General features: G+C 37.4%; 1 long non-coding RNA gene across 1 annotated transcript in view; it reads left to right on the forward strand.

Moving 5' to 3' along the window:
• The window catches only part of LOC309880610, a 64,549-nt gene that overhangs the window by 24,689 nt on the left and 19,217 nt on the right, over positions 1-20,643 (forward strand). Inside the window, exon 2 of the long non-coding RNA XR_014318006.1 lies at positions 5,885-5,995. This is a non-coding gene — a long non-coding RNA (uncharacterized lncRNA). The remainder of the gene's footprint in view (positions 1-5,884; positions 5,996-20,643) is intronic.

The following is a 20,643-nucleotide window of genomic DNA, read 5'->3' on the forward strand; positions in this document are numbered from 1 at the left end:
AACCCAAAAACTGAAATCAGTCATAAGCATGGCAGGCAGGGCAAGACTGAATTTTTGTCATTGCAATGTGGAGCTGCTGAGATGACCTTAACAGCTCAGTGAGATAACTAGCACTGCTCTGGTTTTACACTGGTAAACCTCTTTTACACAAGAGATGAGGATGTAATTCCCCTTTTGTTGTTTAACCAATTTTAACAAGACGAATTGGGGGTTGGGGGGTGGAGAAGGGTTTCCAACTACTTTCTGAAAAGGTATCTTTGAGTGGAAAAGGCAATCTTCAAAAAGAACAAAAAAAAAAAAATCAAAAACGTTTCCTTTCATTTCTTATCTTCCTGAAATACATATATACAGTTTGTTCCCGGAAGTGCCTGAAATGCCTTCTGGTAGCTTTTAAATAAACATGAAAAATCTCCTTCAGAGTTCAAAGAGTTTCAAATAATGACAGAGAGGAGTTCTTGGGCTGTAACACTGGTGTAAACAAAGGTCAGGAATCACTCTCAATAATTAAAATGCATTATCGTTACTTTTGCACTTTTAGTCTGCTATCACATAACTGAATTAAGCTTGCGCAAAGCCCTACTGTGCTCCCACGATAATCTTTTCCTGTGCACTAATACCAACAGACCTCAGCCACATTTCTCGGCTAGGAGCTAATGTTTCTGGGTCTGTGTTACTCTTCCATTTGTCAGTAAAGCCTTATTTACTTGCTTCCTGTTATTAATTATGGGAAACGAGATCTCCTCAAACTGTAGGAGAGGCTCTTTTAACTGCTGTCTAGACTTTTCAAGACAAAATATTGATGAGCCCTTTAATGTTTGTGCAGAGACACAAACTGAGCGAAAAAAACATCGTTACCTCTAACAGATTAAGACTCCTTATCACACATCCACACACACAAAAAAATCCCTTAAATCACTCGGGCTCACATCCTTATTGTTAGTCACTGAAGTAAGGTTTTCTTTCATAGTTGGATACTTTCTTCATCTGTCACACTGATTAATTAACAGCTCACAGTATGAGCCCTGAGCTTAAATAGCCTACTGAAATGAGGAGGAGAGATCAACATTAATATTCCATAAAAAGCTAAGGAGGAAAAATGCTTTCTTTAATATGAAGGGATCCATCTTCTAATAAAAAAATTAACTAATTTATGTTTAATTACATTACACAAGGAGATGAAAGTGCATGGCCTGTGAAGGAAGATAGCAGCAGAGGATTAGGACCAACGTTAAAGACAAAATGTTTTAAATTAATCTGTTGGTTGGAAAGAACCAGGTCTTGAACATCAGTGAAATATTTTCTTCACCATTAAAAAAGCTAGTTTATCAACACAGTAAACAAGTCTACAAACAGAGTAAAATTGCCTGTAGAGATCCATGACATGCAATTGCGTGAAATGGAGATTTTCTAAAACCTGAACACTATATCTTTTTTAGCTGAAACACTGGTAGTTTGTTGCCAGACATACACCTTCCCTGAACTGTTACAGTCTGGCAATTATTTCAAGAGTTTGACTTTCAACAACTACGAGCTCTCCCCCCTTTTTTAGCCCCTCCAGTACTGCTGAGTTGACAAAAAATTACAGATGCAAGAAAAGCTGACAAATGACTACAAGGCCCCTCCTCTCTAGTGCCTCGACAGTCAGAGCTCCTGCCAAAACATGCCTGAAAGCTAGCGAGGAGACAAAGACACAAAGATTCCATTTTCTCGGGGAAAAGAGTTTTCATGTAGAAGCTACCAGAGAGAAGAATAATACTCACAGCAGACTGCCACACGTAGCATTTCAAAAGCAGAGCAGGAGTGTGTGTTTCAAGAAAAAAAAAAAAAAAGAAAAATTATATTTGATTATTCACTAAACTCAATGAATGCTGTTTAACACATTGCTCTTTTTAAACCAAAAAATGCCATGGGGAGGAGGGGGGAAGCTTCCATAAGGCTGGAAAAACATTTTCAGTGGAGGAGAGCCTTCAGTTCAACAAGATCCAAGCTAAGACTTCACTGCTATTGCTCTAAATCATCTCTTGATAATGGTGTAGTACTCATGCAACCAAAACAAAGTAAAACCATCTTTTTTAGCTCAAAACCATTTGGATATGTTTACTATTAAAAGATTCTTCCCCCAGGGTGTCATTAATAAAGTTGCAATGAGTTTAAAACCCTGGCACCTAAGCACTTCCAAGTTTGCAAGCTTTTCATCGTAAGTTTACTACTTTTGGCTTGTTCCACTGTCGTGACTGGCACTCATCACCGAGCTGGAACGGGTCTGCCTGGGAGCAGGGAGATCAGCAGCAAGGGGAGCACAGACAAGCTGAGTAAATGAAAAAGGAAGAGCATGACTTCTCCTTGAAACCAATCAGGAAGTTGGGAAAGAGTGCAACTGAGTGTGAGAAAATTGGGGACTATTTTGAGTTTCTCATTAATTTAAAAATGAAAAGGATGTTTACAACAACGGCATGTAAGCTTAAAAACTATCAATCATTTTAAGCATGATTCCAACCCATTCAGATGCAGTGGCAAAAAACGGTTGCTATTAAATATAATGTGAGCTCCCACCAGACTGAGAATTTGGAAAGTAGATGTGTAAAATGGAGGCTCCATCACTGGTAAGGTTATCCAAATGCTCACAAATTTGATCATTACTGCTCATCGACATGTAGCATTCTTATAAAGTCACTGCTTAAAACAGCCCTTCTGTGAGGCTGCTCCCACATAAATAGCAGCAGAGCCACCTGAATTTTATCAAGGTCTTCCCCTCCTTCATCAGAAACACTAATGCAGTCTTAAAAAAAAAAAAATAATAGAAAACATTACATAGTGAAAAGACTAGAAGTGTGATTGATGCCCTGAATTGACAGGTTTGCAATTGAGGCCCGAATACAAGTGCCAAGAGCCCTCTCCCAGATGTGCTCTGCAGCTGCACTGCTTGGGACGAGAGCAGGCCCCGCTCCTGCATCTGGGGCACCCGCAGGAGAGCCCTGTGGGCAGCCAGCCCAGCTTTCCACCCTCTGCTCACCCTCACATCCCCTTCCTGTAGCCCAACCACACGCTGTGGTATTTTCTCTGCCTGCTCAAGACCCAGGCCTCAAGGCAGTGGTGCTCTTCTCGCTCAACCCGTTTGCTGTTCCATGGCCCTTGCTCTTCCCTTCTGTCTGCTCCTGAAGACTGCTCTGATGATAGGCTTAAGAAAGAAAGGACTGGTAATCCTTTGGCTAACTCATAAAACCACTTGAGGGTATCAACTCTGGTCATTGTGCATGATTTGAAATAAATCAGGAACAATAAGTAAACACAAAGATTATACAAAAAAAAAATAAGCAGCCATGTTCCCCTTATTTCATCTGAGAAGGACAGGGAATGCAAGAAAGAACTTTGAACATTACATGTTTCGTTATAACTTTATATCTATTTTTCATTAAAATTCTTCACATCCCTTTAGCTGATCCCACTATCCTCCTACTTCCTAAGTCCAAGCATTTTTGACGTCTGCCTAGCCAGACAGCATCCACGTGCATTTTGTTCTCTGTGCAATTTACCATCCAACCATCACTCAGATCGCTCAGCCCTCCATCTCATGTTTCTGCTGCCACAAAAACCTCCCTGCTCAGATAAAATGCCACCCTCCCCACACACAGCCATTTGCAGTACCACAGCAAGAGCAGCATTTCTACCCTCCTTCTATTTGGTCTCCTTTCTCCACCAGATAAAACCACCAGCACCTTTCCACTTCCCATCCATGTTACCCATTTTCCCTTACAAGACATCCCCTCTCATGGCTAGCAGTATCTGCTGCAACTGTTGTTTCCCCAGACAGGTATCTTCTTCATCTTGAGAAAAGGCTTAGAAACAGCTGTGCTAGCCTCTAACATCCTACCAAATCCCCTCTTAGACCTCCAGCAATACCAACAAAAGCCAGTCCAGCATCAGTCAGGGAACTGGCAGACCGAACCAGTGCTCCAGATCCTTTCTTTGTGCCTCCAAATACCAGCTCCTGCAACTCGAAGTGCTTGGGTACGCTCCCTCCTGAACTCCACCCAAAAAAGCAGAACTACAGTAGTTTAACACATAGATCAAGAGTGGTTCGATCACCTTATTTCCAGAATTAATACAAGAGAAGACTTCGGTCTGAGGTCAAACTCTGGAAAGAATGCTAAAAGGGGAGCTATATTTATTAAACAAATTAAAAAAAATAGGGGCTGCAGTTATTGACTAGGTAAAAGATTCAGAGCAAAAAATGAAATAAGAAACAAGATTTATGAATGGAGATTTACAAACATTCTTCTCTAATACAGCTGGTAAAGACATTCTTCAGTCTGACATTAAAAAAAATCTTTTGAGAGAAAATCTAAAATCATATCAGATTATAAAAGGACTGCAGCAGTTGAAAATACTATCACTTGAGTTCACATCATACGCAAGTCTCTTCACTCAATTAGCATTACTTCTCTTTGAATGCTTTTAAATATCATTTGAGAAAATCAAAATAATAAAATTATTTCAAACTATAAAGGCTTTTGGAAATCAACATGAAATGTTGCATCTTTGTCTAACGCCTATTTTTGCAGCCAAGTTCATTTTAATGACCAAATGTCCAGGCAATACATGGTACAGGGTTTGAGAAGGAGACTTGTATTTTAGTTGGCTTTTGTATAATACAGACCTTCAGTGTAAAATTTAACATTAATGGGCATTATGTAATTAAAGTACTGTGTTTTAGTTCCCTGATGGGTGGTATTTTTTTCCATGTTCTGTAAAGTAGACACATAAAAAGTGTGAGATTTTTGAAAGCTGTTTGGAGAGTTCAGCCTTGCGTGTTTCTCCATTAATTGTAAGAGGGTTAGCGTAGTTACACTCAAGATGGATCTGGCATTCTCAAAATGTCTCCCATGAAACTCCAGGAAGGTCAGTACTACAAGCCAGTCTTTTAAAGCATATGCTGTATAATTATAGTATTTTGCAGACCACAAGCTCTTCAAAAAGCAATCATTAGACCACTGAAAAGTATATTAAACCTTAAAAAAGAAGTATTTTCAAATCTATACCATATTTACTTGATACCAGACATGTTCAGCTGAGTTCAATGTAATAAGCAAGTGGCTTTAACAAGGAACTCATTACTTCAGTCTTGGCATTTTCAATCTTGAATACTAAGAATTAAAAGGCTTCAGGAATCCCATCACCTGATTGGATCCCATCATCCCACACTTTAAGGACAGGGGAGAGTTATTCCATGGTTCCTCTGGTGCCTCTGAATATTGCAGGCCAAAGATGTAACAGTTTTCAGAACTGTTGAGGAACTGCAAGGTGTTGTGTTTTTTGTTTGTTTTTTAATTTCATCAGGATTGGTGCATGGTACAAAAAAAAGATTAGACTAATACTTAGACCTGTACTTCTGAGAATTTAAGTAGGATTTAAGACATAAAATGAAATGTAAGCTCCACAAGAACAAAAGACCATAGGTTTGGGCACACAGGCTTGAGTTTTCACAAAAAGATCTTAGCAACATTTATCTGCAGCACTGAAGAATCAGCTCATCTTGTCATTTTGTCATTCTGAATAATCTCACACAAAAAAAAAAATCATGAAGCAAAATATCACAGACCTACTTATTTGTGGTATTTGAATTATTGAATATGAGCCTTATTCCACATTATTAATTTTTGTTTAATATTCTGAATAATCTATTTTCAGTCAGAGCTAGCTTGAAACACAACATACTGAAAATCCAAAGGAAGAATTTGGATAAAGAAGGAGTAGTATAAAAATATTATCAGACCTCTATAATGCTAGTTATTTTTCTTTAGCTAACATCAAGACCAATTATCAACTGATCTAGTGAATATATTCTGAACTATAATACTAAAACTTTTATTTCTTTGCCTTCTAGACAAATCACCACAGAACTACAGAAGAGCAAACAAAGTGAGCCGAGGGCAATTCGACCATCTTCTCTGTCAGTTCCCCAGAAGTCGATGAAGCATATTACTGGGTCTCCAAGGTACTTCCCAGAGATTAGTTGGTCATGCTGTACAATTAGGAAGTGATTAAAACAAGCTGTTTCTTCAATTATATCAACATACTTGCAGCAGTGAGAGCCATTACCCTCTACATGTGTACCTCTCCAAAGTGAGGATATTTATTAGCACTTAATAATGACATGTCACCTCAGCCAAGTGACCAGGCAGCACAGTGGTCTCAGGTACAAGGAAGATGTTATGAAACTCCACCTGTCTCACCTGGGCAAATCCAGTAAGAACATTTGAGCTAAGAGTACTCAATTGTATTTGAACGCTAGGGATTAATCTTGGGCATTTTATTTACTTCAAACATACCTGTAAACCTTTTACAAAAGGTAAATCAACAAAATGTGTAGAGTCTAAATTAAAGAGATGAGGTTTAAAATGTTGTTAAGAAAAGAAAAAAAAAGATTCAACAAGACCCCACATAAATGATGCTTTCTAATAAGGCACATGAAAACCTCAGTTACAGAAATCATTATTCTTGGTATTACATGCTATTTTATATTCCCAGCAGGATGCTTTTCATCTCATCAAGAGTTTCCAAGGCTGTTTAGTGTTTCTGTATATGCAAAACAAACTTAAGGGCTCCCCAAAAGATCTGCTAATTAAAAAAAAAAAAAAAAAAAGCCTAGTAAAGTGGTCAGACAGACTGGAACTCAAGTATTATAGGTAAGAGGGATGAAATGAAAGCTTGGAAACTATAATTTCTCTTTCTGTGGTAGGAGCAGAAGCAGCTGTTATAGACTGCGCAAATTAAAGATGTGGCTGACTAAGCCAACAGTCTGGAAACAAGACATTGCAAAAACATAACAGCAAGTCATCTGCACCCCACTTTTAAAAAGCCAAAAATGCTGACCATTTCTTTTTCTCCCTCCCTTCCTGTTATTCTCATCTGTCACAAATATCCTCCAGCTGGTATCCTTCCAGCTTTTGCTCACCAGTTCTAATTTCCCACCCCCGTCTTGGGGAGTTAATAATAATTCCTGGGTCTTTGGACAAGTATTCCACAACGGGAGTTGTCAGCAAACAAGAAAGGACACTTCTAAAAGAAGAGCAGGTGAAATAACAGAGATGCAGTTCTAAACATTTATTTTTTTGCATATGCGAGTTGTTAGTCAAACATGTAAAAACAATCTTCCCATACTGAACAATATTTGCCATTCTTACAGGACAGTTTCATCTGCCCAGTAAAATCAGCATCTAGATATAGCAATGTCTCAGATTAAAAAAACAGAAAAAATGCCACCTTCTTTCTTGATCCCTTTTCTAGTCTATTTACCTTCCTTCTTTTTGAAAGCAGTTAAAACTAATTGTGTCATAAACAAGTTGAAGCTGTATTCTGTTTTCCAAGTCTGAAAGTGATGGATGTTCGATGTATTTCTGCAAATATTACTTAAAAAAATTAGCCTTTCCTCATACCAGGTTTGGACTATGAGCTTCCTGTTATAAGAAGCATTAGCTTAACTTTAATGTCAAATGGCATTGTGAAACTAGAATTTCTCTCAATTTATATTAGCATAAACCTGGCGACTATTTTTGATCTCAGATTATACATCATGAATGAATATCACGTGATCTACTTCCCAAATGTCTGTTCAGACTCAAAACAAGCACTTCATTTCAGATTTGTGTGATACATTTAAGCACTGCCGTTTCAACATTACTCTAAAACAACATTAATAGTGTTGCTACATTGAAACATTGCATCAGATTTAAGACATGCTGAAGCTCTCCATAAAAATTGTTCATTAAATACACTTTAAAATGTTTAGGAGATTCATATCTTAACTCACATTCAAAATTGATACAAGCAAATTGGGTGCCTTACTTCTTATCAGAAATGAATCAAAGTTCACTTTTAAGGTGTCACAGGGCCTTTTTCTGATGCCTTTACACAAAATAAATTGATTGCCTTTTAGCATTTTCGTACAAGAGTAAGAACATAAGAGAACAGCAAAATAATTCTGAAGGTTAAACCCCATATTCAGTACAGTTTTGTTTTTGTTTTTTTTTTTTTTTCCTCCTACTGTGAGAGTGGGTATTGGAGGAGGTTCTTTGCATCTCCTCCCACACAGTTTCTGTGCTTCATAAACAGAAGCCAGCTGCAATTTTTTCAAGCCTAGTGGTTAGTTGACATTTACCATTAGTTTATGCTTTCCATTCTATCTTATCACACAGAAGAGGGCTAAAAATGTACTTTTAAGGAGTGGAGATTAAATCTTTACATTTTTAATTCCCCCACATTGAAGGGAGGGGCCTGCAAACAAGATTGTGTGGTGGGGCATAAAGAAGGGGCAAAAGGACAAAAAAGGATAACGCTGTACACCAGAACAGAGAATAGGACCAAGGAGTCCTGGTTGTACTGTTACTATTGGCCCATTGGACAACACTTCATTGCACCTCTTGAACAGTTGTACCGATGATGGTGTTGTTTATTTCCCTTTCAATCTCAGTCACTAAAGAATGTAGTGTAGAGTGTTGATTACATTTCTGCTTGACAAACTTGGCAGTGTTATTCAGCAAATGCAAAAAAAAAAAAAAAAAAGTCTTGCATATATACCCATTATATAGCAATTTGATGGTAAGGATGGGAGAGGGGAGGTAGAGGTCTAGGACACCACACAAAACACATGTAGCCCCCTCCCCAAATTCTGGTGCAGCCCTACTGTGCAATGTATGAGTTAAATAAACAGCGAAACAGCTTTAAGGTTTGTATTTTGGTGATTGTCTTGAAAATAAACTCAGTTATTTTAAATACACAAAATTCCTATACCAAAGTATAGATACAAGACGGCAGTGTCACAACCACTATTTTCAACAGTGGAACACGCTTTAAAGTATTCTCAGGCAAACAGGTATCTTGAACACAGTGAACATAGAGAGGGCTTTCATTTAAGGCAAGCTCATACACAAAGGAATCAGGAAAACAGAGGTGATCTGATGAACTGAACTACCCCCAAAATCAGGAAGTCAAAAAAGCTGCACCTATAGTCATTAACAGCCCACTAAAACCTTCAGTGGGAAATTAACCTCAGAAGTTAGTCAGCCAGCAATACTGTGTTTATTTAATGGACTTTTACAGAGCAGAAATCTAGAGTATCTAGCCTTTAATCTGGTGATATTTACTAACAGAGCTTTTAAAAGAGGTAACATTAACAGGATTGCTGTAGATATGAAAAGGAACTTGGAACGTGCAATTACTGGATGGCTCCAAACTTTATCTGATCTCTTTAGGAGCCACAAAAGAAAACCATCTCAGACAGCTCACAACAGAGAGTGCCAGAAAATACCATGCTCTTTATTTTTTCTTGGGTCTAGGTCAGGACATTTGAAGACATCCATGACTAAGTATGATTTCTTTTTCCTGTATCAAGGCTGTCGTGACAGAACATCACAGAAGCACTTAAAAATCATACTGGCTCACAACATCTGCAGAAACTCAGTAGCGCAGCTGTTCACTGCACACGTTAAACAGTCAGCACTAAAAACTGTAAAAGTGGGTCAAAGAAAAACCAAGACCTAAACCAAGAAAGACCTAAAAGAAGAATTTCACGTAGGTAACTGGAATAGAATGTGAAAACAGCCTTTTCTCCAGGTCAGCAAGCTGAAAGCTTTAAGAGAAAAGCAGTTTGCAGCAATCCACACAATAGGTCATGAACATTACTTCCTTTTATTGTGTATTGCACTTACGGGGCACTAAATTTTTCTAAGCAGTACCCTAAGCACACTTTCAAGTCCAGCCAACAAACATTTGAATGTCGCAGCAGCCTTTTAAGAGAAAGCTTCAGTACTGTGAGTTTTTAAATAAAGACCGAAATGTTTCAAGCAAGACCAAGTATGCTCCAGTGCTACCTTCTCTTGTTCCTTCAAATTAAAAATGAAGAGCAGCACGTATGGAAAGTAGGCAGAATGTAATTAAAAAATAATCTTTTTGAAAGAAAAAAAGATCACCAGTCTTTAAATAAGGTGGAAACTCACCTGGAGATGGACAGCAGTATGTTTCTTTTTGTAGCGTAATGATTTAGAAGTGCACTCAAAGATGCATCCTTAGTAATAAAAACTAAGCAGAAGGACATTAAGTGCCAAAAATGAGGTGAACCCTATGCAAGCATGATCTAACCATCACCTTTTTTCCCCAGTGATGTCAGCTTTCAAGAAATCAGGCATACCTGTGTTAAAGTACATTAAAAATAATAGTATCTTAGCATGCATGCAAAATCTTTTGAAAGACTTTACTGACTGCAGTTAGAATTTATACATCAAAATAAACACTATAAAGGCCAACAATAAAGGTGAGGTTTTACAAGTTTTTGTATGAACTGAAGACAGGGATTCAGATGAATCAGATGGATTTCTTTTTCTTCCATGAAGGACTCCTTTTGTTTCATTACCAGGATTTGGTCCTCACACATGCATGTTTGTTGTGTTGTTTGCTTTTGTATTTTAAGCAGCCCTCACACTGCCTGCATTAATTCTAGTTTATGCTATGCACAAATAGAGCAGAATATCAAGTACATACATGACCGCATGGACAGCAAGATGCTTCCGTGCAAGGCTCAGTCAACTAAAAGCAAGAATTTCCCATTTCTCCAAACAAAGCTCTTCAGTCACAACTAGTCTCTCACCATACATGTACAGCCCTGACTCTTCATTGCTAAGAACTCTACATCTTTATTACAGTCTTATTCACTAGTCAAGATAAAGAACAGATCTATCCATTACTGTTAATGCTGATTAGAAAGGAAGATCTCTATTCCAGAAAAAGATGAAAAGAGGTTTGGGTAAGTTTTTGTTCTGTGTTAGCATAAAGAAAGGTATGTCTAAATTGTTTTATTTGCTTTGGGGGAAGTAGATCATGGCAAAGGAAAGAGGAGGAGAAAACCTAGGCAACACGATTTTTTTTTGCAGATAGATAGTAGTCTGATAGTTAGGAGTTTCACACAGTATTGGAAACCCAGCTTTCCAGGCCTTTCTCCAAAAATAACAGAGCTTTAACATTCCAGAGGCACACCAAAAACATCAGGCTATCAACCATTCAGGGGCAGCAAGGGGTCTTTTTTCTTCTCCTCACGCAAAAGGGCTTCCCAGAAAAACGTGCATAGAAAAGTGTTTCTTTAAGACATCTTTGGTTTTCCCCATAGGGGAAAAAACAGATTAAATTTTCAACCAGATGTAGTTGCAGTTTTGTTTACGTCTGCAAATGAGAGGGAAAAACTAAAATAATGAGAAAAAACATGCTCTACAAAGTTCTAGTAATACCTTTAATCATATTACAAGCTTAATGCATTACATTAATTTGTTAAATTAACACAGTTGGACTTTTAGATCAAACAGGAGAGAGAGAAGATTGCGATCCAACAAAAGCATGTTATAGAAGTACTGTTCAAAACATGCCGAGTATTTTCTTGTGCCTGAACCCTAACAAAAGGGTTTTTCCTTGAGGCAGGTATTTTGTCTTCATTTTTGTTGTTTTACTTTTAAATTGTAACTATCTGTTCTGCTTTGTGAAATACACTCCAGTCTGCTGGCATTTCTGTGCATAACAGTTTTCTTAGGACACTTTTGTATTAGTAATAGTTGAAAAAATAATCCCATCACAGGTCTGCATTTTACAAAAGACCACAAGCCTCAGAAGATCACTGTGTGCACGAACTTCACACTGAGTGAACCCATCACGTCAATCCTACACAAAGCACTGCAAAGTTCAGTGTTTTTTCTAATCTGAGAGAGTCTCACATCAGGTAGTGAAAGCTAAATCACTTTGTTCTTTGCCGGTGAATGACTTTTTCCAGCATCCCCTTTTTAAATGCAATTTACACGTTGAGGATCTGGAGCCGCAGTACCTGCAGCTGCCAAAGGGCCATGCAAAATGCAGCGGTCCCACCGCGTTACAGGCATAAAGGGGGCTGCACAGGGGGACCCTTACAGGGACCCCCACCTTCCCTTTCTCACGCAGCCAACTAAACTCTATTATAATTGATGCAGTATGCAGAAACTAGAAGGCGGCTAATTGAGTTTAAAAGCTATACAGTTGCAGCCTCATTTAGGAAATGCCTCCAGGCTTGCTTGAACATTTACTAATAAAACTAGATCACAAAGCAAAGTGAATATCCAACTCGATGTACCCAAAAGGCGTAAAAGATCCTTTTCTCCATATTCTTAAGCCCACACTAACCTCTCCAACAAAGTACAGTTCTAGAAATCTGAGAATCTCCATCTCCATTTCTCTCATCTTGAAGGCTGAGCTCTATACTGTTGGCAGTGATTAATCACAATACCAATTACAAATTTCTGTTGCAATAATACATTATAATAATAGATTACACCTGAAATCAAGACCCTGTTTTACTAGATTTTGTTTAAAAATGCAGTTTACAGGCTAAGCAGGTTATGAAGACAAAAGAGAAATGGCCATACAGTTTAGGAACAGAAAGAAGTCCCTTGATTCCCAACTGATTGAGCCCCTAAACCACATTTCTTGTAAAGCATGATTCCTCTACAATGGAAGACTGTGTGCAGCTGACATGAAGTTGGAAGGAATTGATAGTATCCTGGATTTAAAAGGCTGAGCTTAGGAAGCATAAATACATAGATGTTTCATCCTCCTGTCTTTAAGCTAGCAAGTTTAAAAAAAATAGTTTTTTGTTTACATTAGACATTTCTGTTTGAGGGAGAGGCAGATGGAAACCTCATTAGCCCTGCTATTCTGAAACTTAGCTTGCTATATGTACATAAAAGTCAGTGCAGAAGAGTGCAATTCTTATCATGCACCTTTAAAGACAAAGTAAAGATCTAGGGCTGGTGACCTCAGCACGTGAATCCAGCCTTTAAACTGAACTAATCCCTTCAGGTGCCAACAGAGCATGAACTGCAATGCAAACTATAGATTCAGTTCTCAGGTGATGAGTCCATGCTGTTTCATACAGTTTTGACTACATTGCTGTTATCCGGTTAGGTGGGCTATGGATACAAAACCTTCAGTGAGCCTTTCTGGCAGTTTCTAGGAATACTTCCACAGGGGATTCCCTCTTCTTCTTGACACGGGTACAAAAGCCAGAACTCATGCTTTTTATAAGTATGATTCAAAATTGACTAAGACAGTGGAATCTTACTCAACATTACATGGTTCACTAGATAGTAAATAGAAAGTGTTCAGTTTTTCAAAAAATTAAAAGTAAAATAAAGCTTCCTCACCTCAAAATAATTTTCAGCTTTCTTCAGAGCACTGCTAATAGTATTGTGTCATGATTTAGTAGACAAAGGTCTTTAATAGACAATGGTCTGATGTTGTGATTTATTTGGTTTGGGTTTTCTGATCCTTCTTAAACTCATGGTGCTCATGATTAATATCCTTGGGATTAAGAGGTGCAGATTTCCCAGTAAGCTGAGAGCTATGTATCATCACAGGCCATAGCACAGAACGTCCAAGAAAAAAAAAGAACAGGGAGAGCCCGTGCAAAGAAACTATTCACACAGTTTCCAAAATAAAAGTTTTCCCTCCCCTTTGATACCTCTCCAAATTTTATTTATGGAGATAAAAATAAGGTTAACTGTGCCCCACCACCACCTCCACTTTCCCATACTGTTCTGTATCCACAGATAACATATGAAGCTACCTTTAGAAACATCTACACAAGTGACAGCACCTACAAAACTTCCTGCCATTGACCAGCTGCCTACTAAGGCATTTCAAGTCAAGTAAATGATTTGAAGAAATAGTTCAAAACAAAATCCATAAGAGTATCCATAATATTTAATGGAATAATTAGGTGTGGAATGAACCTAGGACCAGCTCCCAGCCCAGACAGGAACATAAAGGAATTTGAGCACATGTGCATTCAACCATGGTAGAACATGTTCTGAAATGCTGCTAAAAAATAGGAAAAAAAATCACTGTTAGTCTTGTTCTCACATTCTTTCAAACTTTAAGCTTTCCGAGTCCTGTAAGAACAGAGTGGGAGAAACACTGGAGCTGAACATCTAGATACACTTCTGTAAGTGGGTTTTAATTCTCCTTTATATACACAATGTAATCACAACTAAAGCAAGTAGCATGATGAATAGAAGGTTTTAATCATTGTCTTTTCTACTTTATGTCTCGTTAGGTACAAGACAATTCTTCCCTTACATGGGATTCAAGACACTGTTATTATATGCTCAAACAACTACTGCTTGCACTCACTTGAGTAATATGAATACATTTAAAAGACTGCTTCCCAATGTAATGGTTTATTTCACATGCTTAACCCACATCATTACAGCCATACTGAAAGTATTTCAACAGATATAACTTATCAGATTGTCAAATCATATCCTTGCTGTCCAACAGTTACAGCAGCACTCCGCACAGCAAAACAGGAACATCTGCTCTCATGATGGCAGCTGGGAGCACACTGCTACATCAGGAAGTGAACTGTGCTCTCCTCAAGGTTTTAGTTGTTACAGAATATATGCAGGGCTTTTAGAAAAGTTTCTTGAAGGATTACTTGTGTTCAAAGCATTATTTTTAGAAAAGTTACCTGAGTATATCATATGCTTGCATGACAGGGAGACCTTGTGCATGTTCATTCTATATTTAAAACACAGTTGAGCATGGAGAATGGTTTCATTTCAGAAGTTAAGAAATTATTTCTTAAGTAGTGCTAAACCTGAAGATGTTTCGTGTTTTGTTTGTTTTAAAACGAAACACGCTAATAGATTTTTTTCACTAACGGATGTTTTGGTCTTACTTTTAGGAAAGTAAAAAAAACAGTTTGGAAAAATGCTAGCCACTACTTATTTCAAGTCGTCTTTTGCTTTCACATTATTCCTTGCAAAGGCTTTTTGGCAATAAACATAAGAAAAATTACTCATTTACCTTCAACGAAACCTTGTTATATGACAGGAATGTGACCACTTACAACCTCGGTCTTTATCAGGTAAATGAAGCCAGGCAAGATTAACTTCTTCCTATAAGAATAGTATAAGTACCTTTCACGCCGTCTCTAGCTTTCTGCAGCACACATGCACACTTCACCCACACTTTTTTTTTCAGTTAAGTGAGGGGATTGTGGCTCACTAAATATTTCATTATTATTCATTTATCTTTGCTGATTCCTGCAGGATTGTATGTACCGGATAGTACTTAAATATTATCAGTCTGTTCTGTGCGGAATGCATGCGCACCTTCCCAGCATCGCCAAATGCTCTCATACTTATTAGTTAATTGATGAGACTTTTAGTTACTTAGAATTTATTTCTCCACTTCTCAGAAACTGATAATTTTTCCCACTGATTATGCTGTTACAATAGTTTTCTAATATTTATACATAATCCCTCTGAGCAGTATGAAGAACATGAAGGCCAAGTATAGGGAGAAAGATGCTGTAATTTTTTTCTTCATCATTTACCCTAAGTTTTCTACTAGAAAAAGTTGTAACTTAAATAGCTGAAGACTACATCCACAATCTGAAAACACCAGGCTTTTCTTTCAAAGTCTGTGACCCTTCACAGGTATTAGCACTTCGGTTTGGGAGCAGCTGTTATGATACTTCTAAGCTCTTCCAGACTTACTCTTCTTATAAACACTTCTACTAGCTTGAAGGAGATTTCAGCAAAGGTAATTAAACTCTAGGTAAATCTTAATTTTCTATGGGTTTCAATAATTTGGGAAAGGAAACACTAGCCTACAAACAAAGCTGTTGGCAACATGGGTGCTAAGAAACCATTATTATTCAAAAACAAAAAGAACAAAAATCTATGCATTTTCAAGTAGTCAGTCACCTTCAACACTATTTTTCAGCATTTGACATATGTAAATTTGATGCTCACTCTAGAGGTACTTCTGTTCATTTTATGTCACACGGAAAAAGAAAAATAGGCAAAAGTTTACCCAAAATTCACATTTGTAGAATGCACATCTGCATAAGTTGCACATGATAAACTGTGAACTACGTGCACAGACGCACAAGTCTGTTTGCAAAACACAGAATTTGGGAAGTTTAGCACACAAAGTCAGACCTATAATTACTTGAGTTGCACAATTTTTCAGCAGTGGTACATGCTATGCTCTTTTAATTACTGTGACTAGCCATAGTGAGAAAAAGTGCAATCACGCTAATCAAAAAGGTTTTTGTAAGTAATGATTCCATTGTGACAGCAAGGAGAAGAAAACCTACAATAAGAGCTAACAGTGGTTCTCATTTCTGTTTGCATTTGATTTCTTTTGCTCTGTGAAGCAAAAAGTGAAACTCTAGCCAAAAATGAGGCATAAGTACATTGGCATGGCAGTGAAAGAAGAAACTAGCAACAAATAGAGGAAGAGGAAATAAAGGAAAGCCAGGTTTTTCCTCAATACCTGTAGCCCAAGAATTAATTTGTCTTTTCTCATGACACTTCTGAACAATAGCAAAGAAAACCATCATTTCTACAAGAGAGAAGATAGAAAATGTGCAGTCCCCCCAACATACTCCAAGGTTATACCCATTGCATTTGCTGTTAGAAGTTTTCTATAAACTTAACCTTCCCAGATTTATTACTTACAGGTGTAATTTCCAGTTAAAATTCCTGGACTCACTGACAAAGCAACTTTATTTAAAGCCACTAAACATTTCTTTGAAGAGCTCCCTCCGCCCCCTGCCAAAACTAAAAACTACTGATTGTAGTAGCCATGCAGAGTGGTTTAAGCAAAAACCTTTTCACTAATATTCAGAAGGGAAGAAACACAGACAGCTGCTTTCACTTGGCCAATATACCTTTGTGCATTTTATTGACTGTTCTAATCAAGATTCCTTCCACAATCAAAGCAGTCATAGGATTTTGTTCAGCGTATTCTAGTACTAGATTTTGAAAGAACCTGAGCAGTTACATAAATGCACAGAGTCGGGAGAAAGCCATTTGGATGAGCACAGATTTGAAAGACTCTACTTCAAAGAGGTAACCATGAATTGCAGACTCTGAGTAAAGAAAATTTTCAGTAAGTAAATTCTACTAAAGTTCAGGGTAAATTAATGCCATAGCCTTATTTTTCTTCAGTAATATAAAATAGATCAATTTCATTGTTTTTCTAGTAGAGAAATATGCACAGAATTTTAGGTGTGATTTGTTTTTAAGTGAGAAGAGAAAGTCATACATAAGCACACATATTTAGCACCCTTGGAATTTGAGGCTTGTTTTTAAAACAAAAAAAAAGGAAAGCTTTTCTGAAACCACTTCCCCATCTCTTTAGCAAATACCAAATATTAGTTTTGATTTATTCAGAGAACATAAACCGTATTTGAAATTTGTTAGCCCAGTGTGAATATTTTAAAAGAATCCATGTACTTAACCTAAATTGGAAACAGCTAACATATACCTTGTTTAGGACCAGACTTGTATACAATGAACAAGTCTAAAGAAAAAAAATGTCTACATGCGATTTACAAAGGCTTCATTCTTTTGTTTGCATTCTAACGAGAGCGTAAAGCAATAACGTCTCCCGCTAGAAATGGGGGAGTACTTTAAACAAGTTTCACTTACATAGCATTTTTTCTCTTTTGAAATACATACTTTAAAAATGCTTCACAATTAACATATTGTACACATTTTGCAAGGTCCTCAAAGATCAGGAATTGTTTCTGGAAAGACTCAGTCCAATTTGGCAAACAATTACAGCATACATTACTCTAAGGTGCATTAAATGTCTGGCTTCCGTGAGGGTACAGAAACATGTGCTTTACCCACAGTTAAGTCCAATAAGCAAAACAAAGTCAGTTATAATTTAAAATTGAAAGGAAAAGAAAAAAGGAGAGCAAAGTGAAGGACAACAAGACTAAAAGGCAGGGAACATTACAACAGCAGAGTGGAAACAAATGGGATATTATAACTGGGATGCAGTCACAGGACTCTGTGTAACTCTGTTACAGCTAAACACCAATAGCTTCTGGTGAAATTAGTTCTGTGTGCCACTTTAGTCAAAGTATAAAGAAGCACATTCAAAAGCCAACGAGCACAAAGAAAACATAGTCATGACTATTCACAATAGCGAATTCTGTACTGAATGTGTGAACTGGACATGGGTTAGGCAAAATACAAGCAGCCTCCCTTTGCCTGAGATCTTTGTAGCAATACAAGCCAAGCAATCTAAACAGAAATGGCTGGCTGTGCTAGGAGAAGGGGAAGAAATAAAACCCCACAAAAACAAAAACTGCTTTCCTCATGGAAGAATGGTAACTTTGGACAACATTTGGCACCACAAGTTCAAGGGGTTATTTTATCCGCATTGTAAGTACAGACCCAGAGATTTTACAGTATTCCTGTCTCCATGCTATTGCTTCTTCTGCCATTAATGGCATTTAAATTATAGACCCGCTGCAGCCATGTAGTCAAAACAGCACATCATCCGATGAGACACTGTATTATAATGTCAGTGTGTCTGTGTTTTAACTGTTCTTTCATATACTGTACTTCTTATCAATCACCCTCTTTCTCTGCCAAAGAATAGATACAAGAGACGATTCTATCTTTAGACTCCACTGAAATTTTGTGCTCAGACAACTGCAATACTTAATCATTCATCACGTAGCCAAGACTCTTGTTTACAACCATGACATTTTTAGAGGTACAAGGACTAGATAAAAACATTTATAGAGAATTTAAACTGAAAAATCAAGGACATGGTTAAGGAGGCAATTTAATTAAAGCACATTATGCTAACTTCTAAACTAAATATTACACTAAAAAGAAATACCTGATCAAGTACTTTTAGTGTCCAGTTTCAATAATACATTCCAGATGTACTGAAACACTATTTTCCAAAGGCACATACTGACCTGTACATATGTATCGTTATTCACAACAACAAAAAATTTGCAACAGCCCTCTGACAGCATCTCAAACAAGAATATATTCAATTTCTAAATGATTCTGTGACAAAATCTGAGACATTCCTCTTCCTAAATAACCCCAAGAAGTTAAAACCGTTCATATGAAGTCGCTAACAGAGCTAGGTACTGAATCCAGATTTTTGGCCTGCGTTTAAAGCTTTTTCATCTCAAAAGCTAAGAAGAAAGCTGTTTCAGTGTCACTAAACTGCTTTTTTGGTGGGTCTGCTCCTATAAGCTGGTCCCCTGCTGGCAGCCCTCAGACAGCCAGCTCCACTTAAGATGAAAGGGATTATTTATTTAAGCAAGAATTTTCAAGATTTCATAATGTTTCTTATTTTCTTCAATTTAAAGTATGCTGTTCATCAGCCCCAGCACTCAGACCTCAAAGCAATGCTTTAAAGTATTCACACTAAGAAATAAACAATTTATATTATTAAACTGTAGTCGAACTTCTTTTCAGCATTGGCTTATTTCTAATGCCTTAGAAAAATTAATAATGATTATTGCTTATTAAATGCATAGCCTGAACCCTGAGGAGCTAAATATCAGGAATCCATACACTTTTGTGAGCATGTAACAAACTCGCCAAGATTATCTAGAGCAACTGAATCTATTCAGCAGTTCAGCTGAGCTTTTACAATTGTTTCCACTGGGGGGAAGGGCCAAGTCAGCACACATTTTCTTCTGAAGCATTGAAATTGTTTGTCCTACTTTTCCTAAAGGAAAACTGTAGCCTTTCCATTGCAAAGGAAACAGTATTTTATGACTGACCTAGCTTGTTTTATTTTTATTTTTCCCCTGAAATGTAATGTCTCTTACTCTTTCCCCGCACTCCATTTTAAACTTCATCCAAAGCTGCAATGATTTGACATTGGACAGAGTATAAAAGCAAAACAAAACTCCCCCCAGCCCTCCTCACAGTTAAATAACAAAGGAAATATATTGCAGGCATTGGAGAAAGTTATGCAGACACTGTTTTTATTTTATTTTTTAAACAAAAGTTATTCTCCAACAGCTGACAAAAACATGTAGAAGTAGGTCTACTTTCTAAAGTCTCAAGCTGTCTGAAATATTTTTACCACCAGAAGTGCTTCTGATGCAGTTCCTTCAAGCCTCATTGATGCATACTCAGCATGACTGACCTTAGAGAGGCTCCTAAAGTAACTGAGGTTGGAAGGGACCCCAGGTCCTCACCTAGCCCAATGCCCTGCTTAAACCCGAGCAAAATCTGACACTGCCCTATACTGGTTGCCCTGTTTAACCAATTCTTAAATATTGCCAAGAATGGAGATACCAGCCTTTGGTGACATGTCTGTTAATACTGAGGCAAAACTTGAAAAATGTATATAACAATTCTATACATAAGCTTACATCATGAGCCACTAACGTAGAAGAACATCTACAGTTCAGCTGTAGCATTCAAATGTTCTTTATTACTTCTAGTTGCCTTTTTTACAAAAAAAAAAAAAAAAAAAAAAAAAAAAAAAAGGCTGTGGTAGACCAGATAGCACTTGGCAGCTGTTGGTAAATAAACTCAATTTAGTCTAGAGTATTAAGTGATTGAGTAATGATCACTGATCTAGACATGGATGACACCGTGAAGAGGTGTTTAGTTTTCACATCATTTTAACCCAGCCACATTCCTAACCCCCTAGTTTCCTTCAAATATCGTAATTTGCCAGAAGTGTCTGAGTTAATTCCGAAGTTAGAATAAATCCTGTCTGGCTGCACTAAGTACCCGCCGTTTGGTTCTGATGATTTGAAAATTCTCCTCGCACAGAGGT

This window comes from Aythya marila, assembly GCF_965140915.1.
Source record: "Aythya marila genome assembly, chromosome: 8".
NCBI classification, from domain to species: Eukaryota; Metazoa; Chordata; class Aves; order Anseriformes; family Anatidae; genus Aythya; species Aythya marila.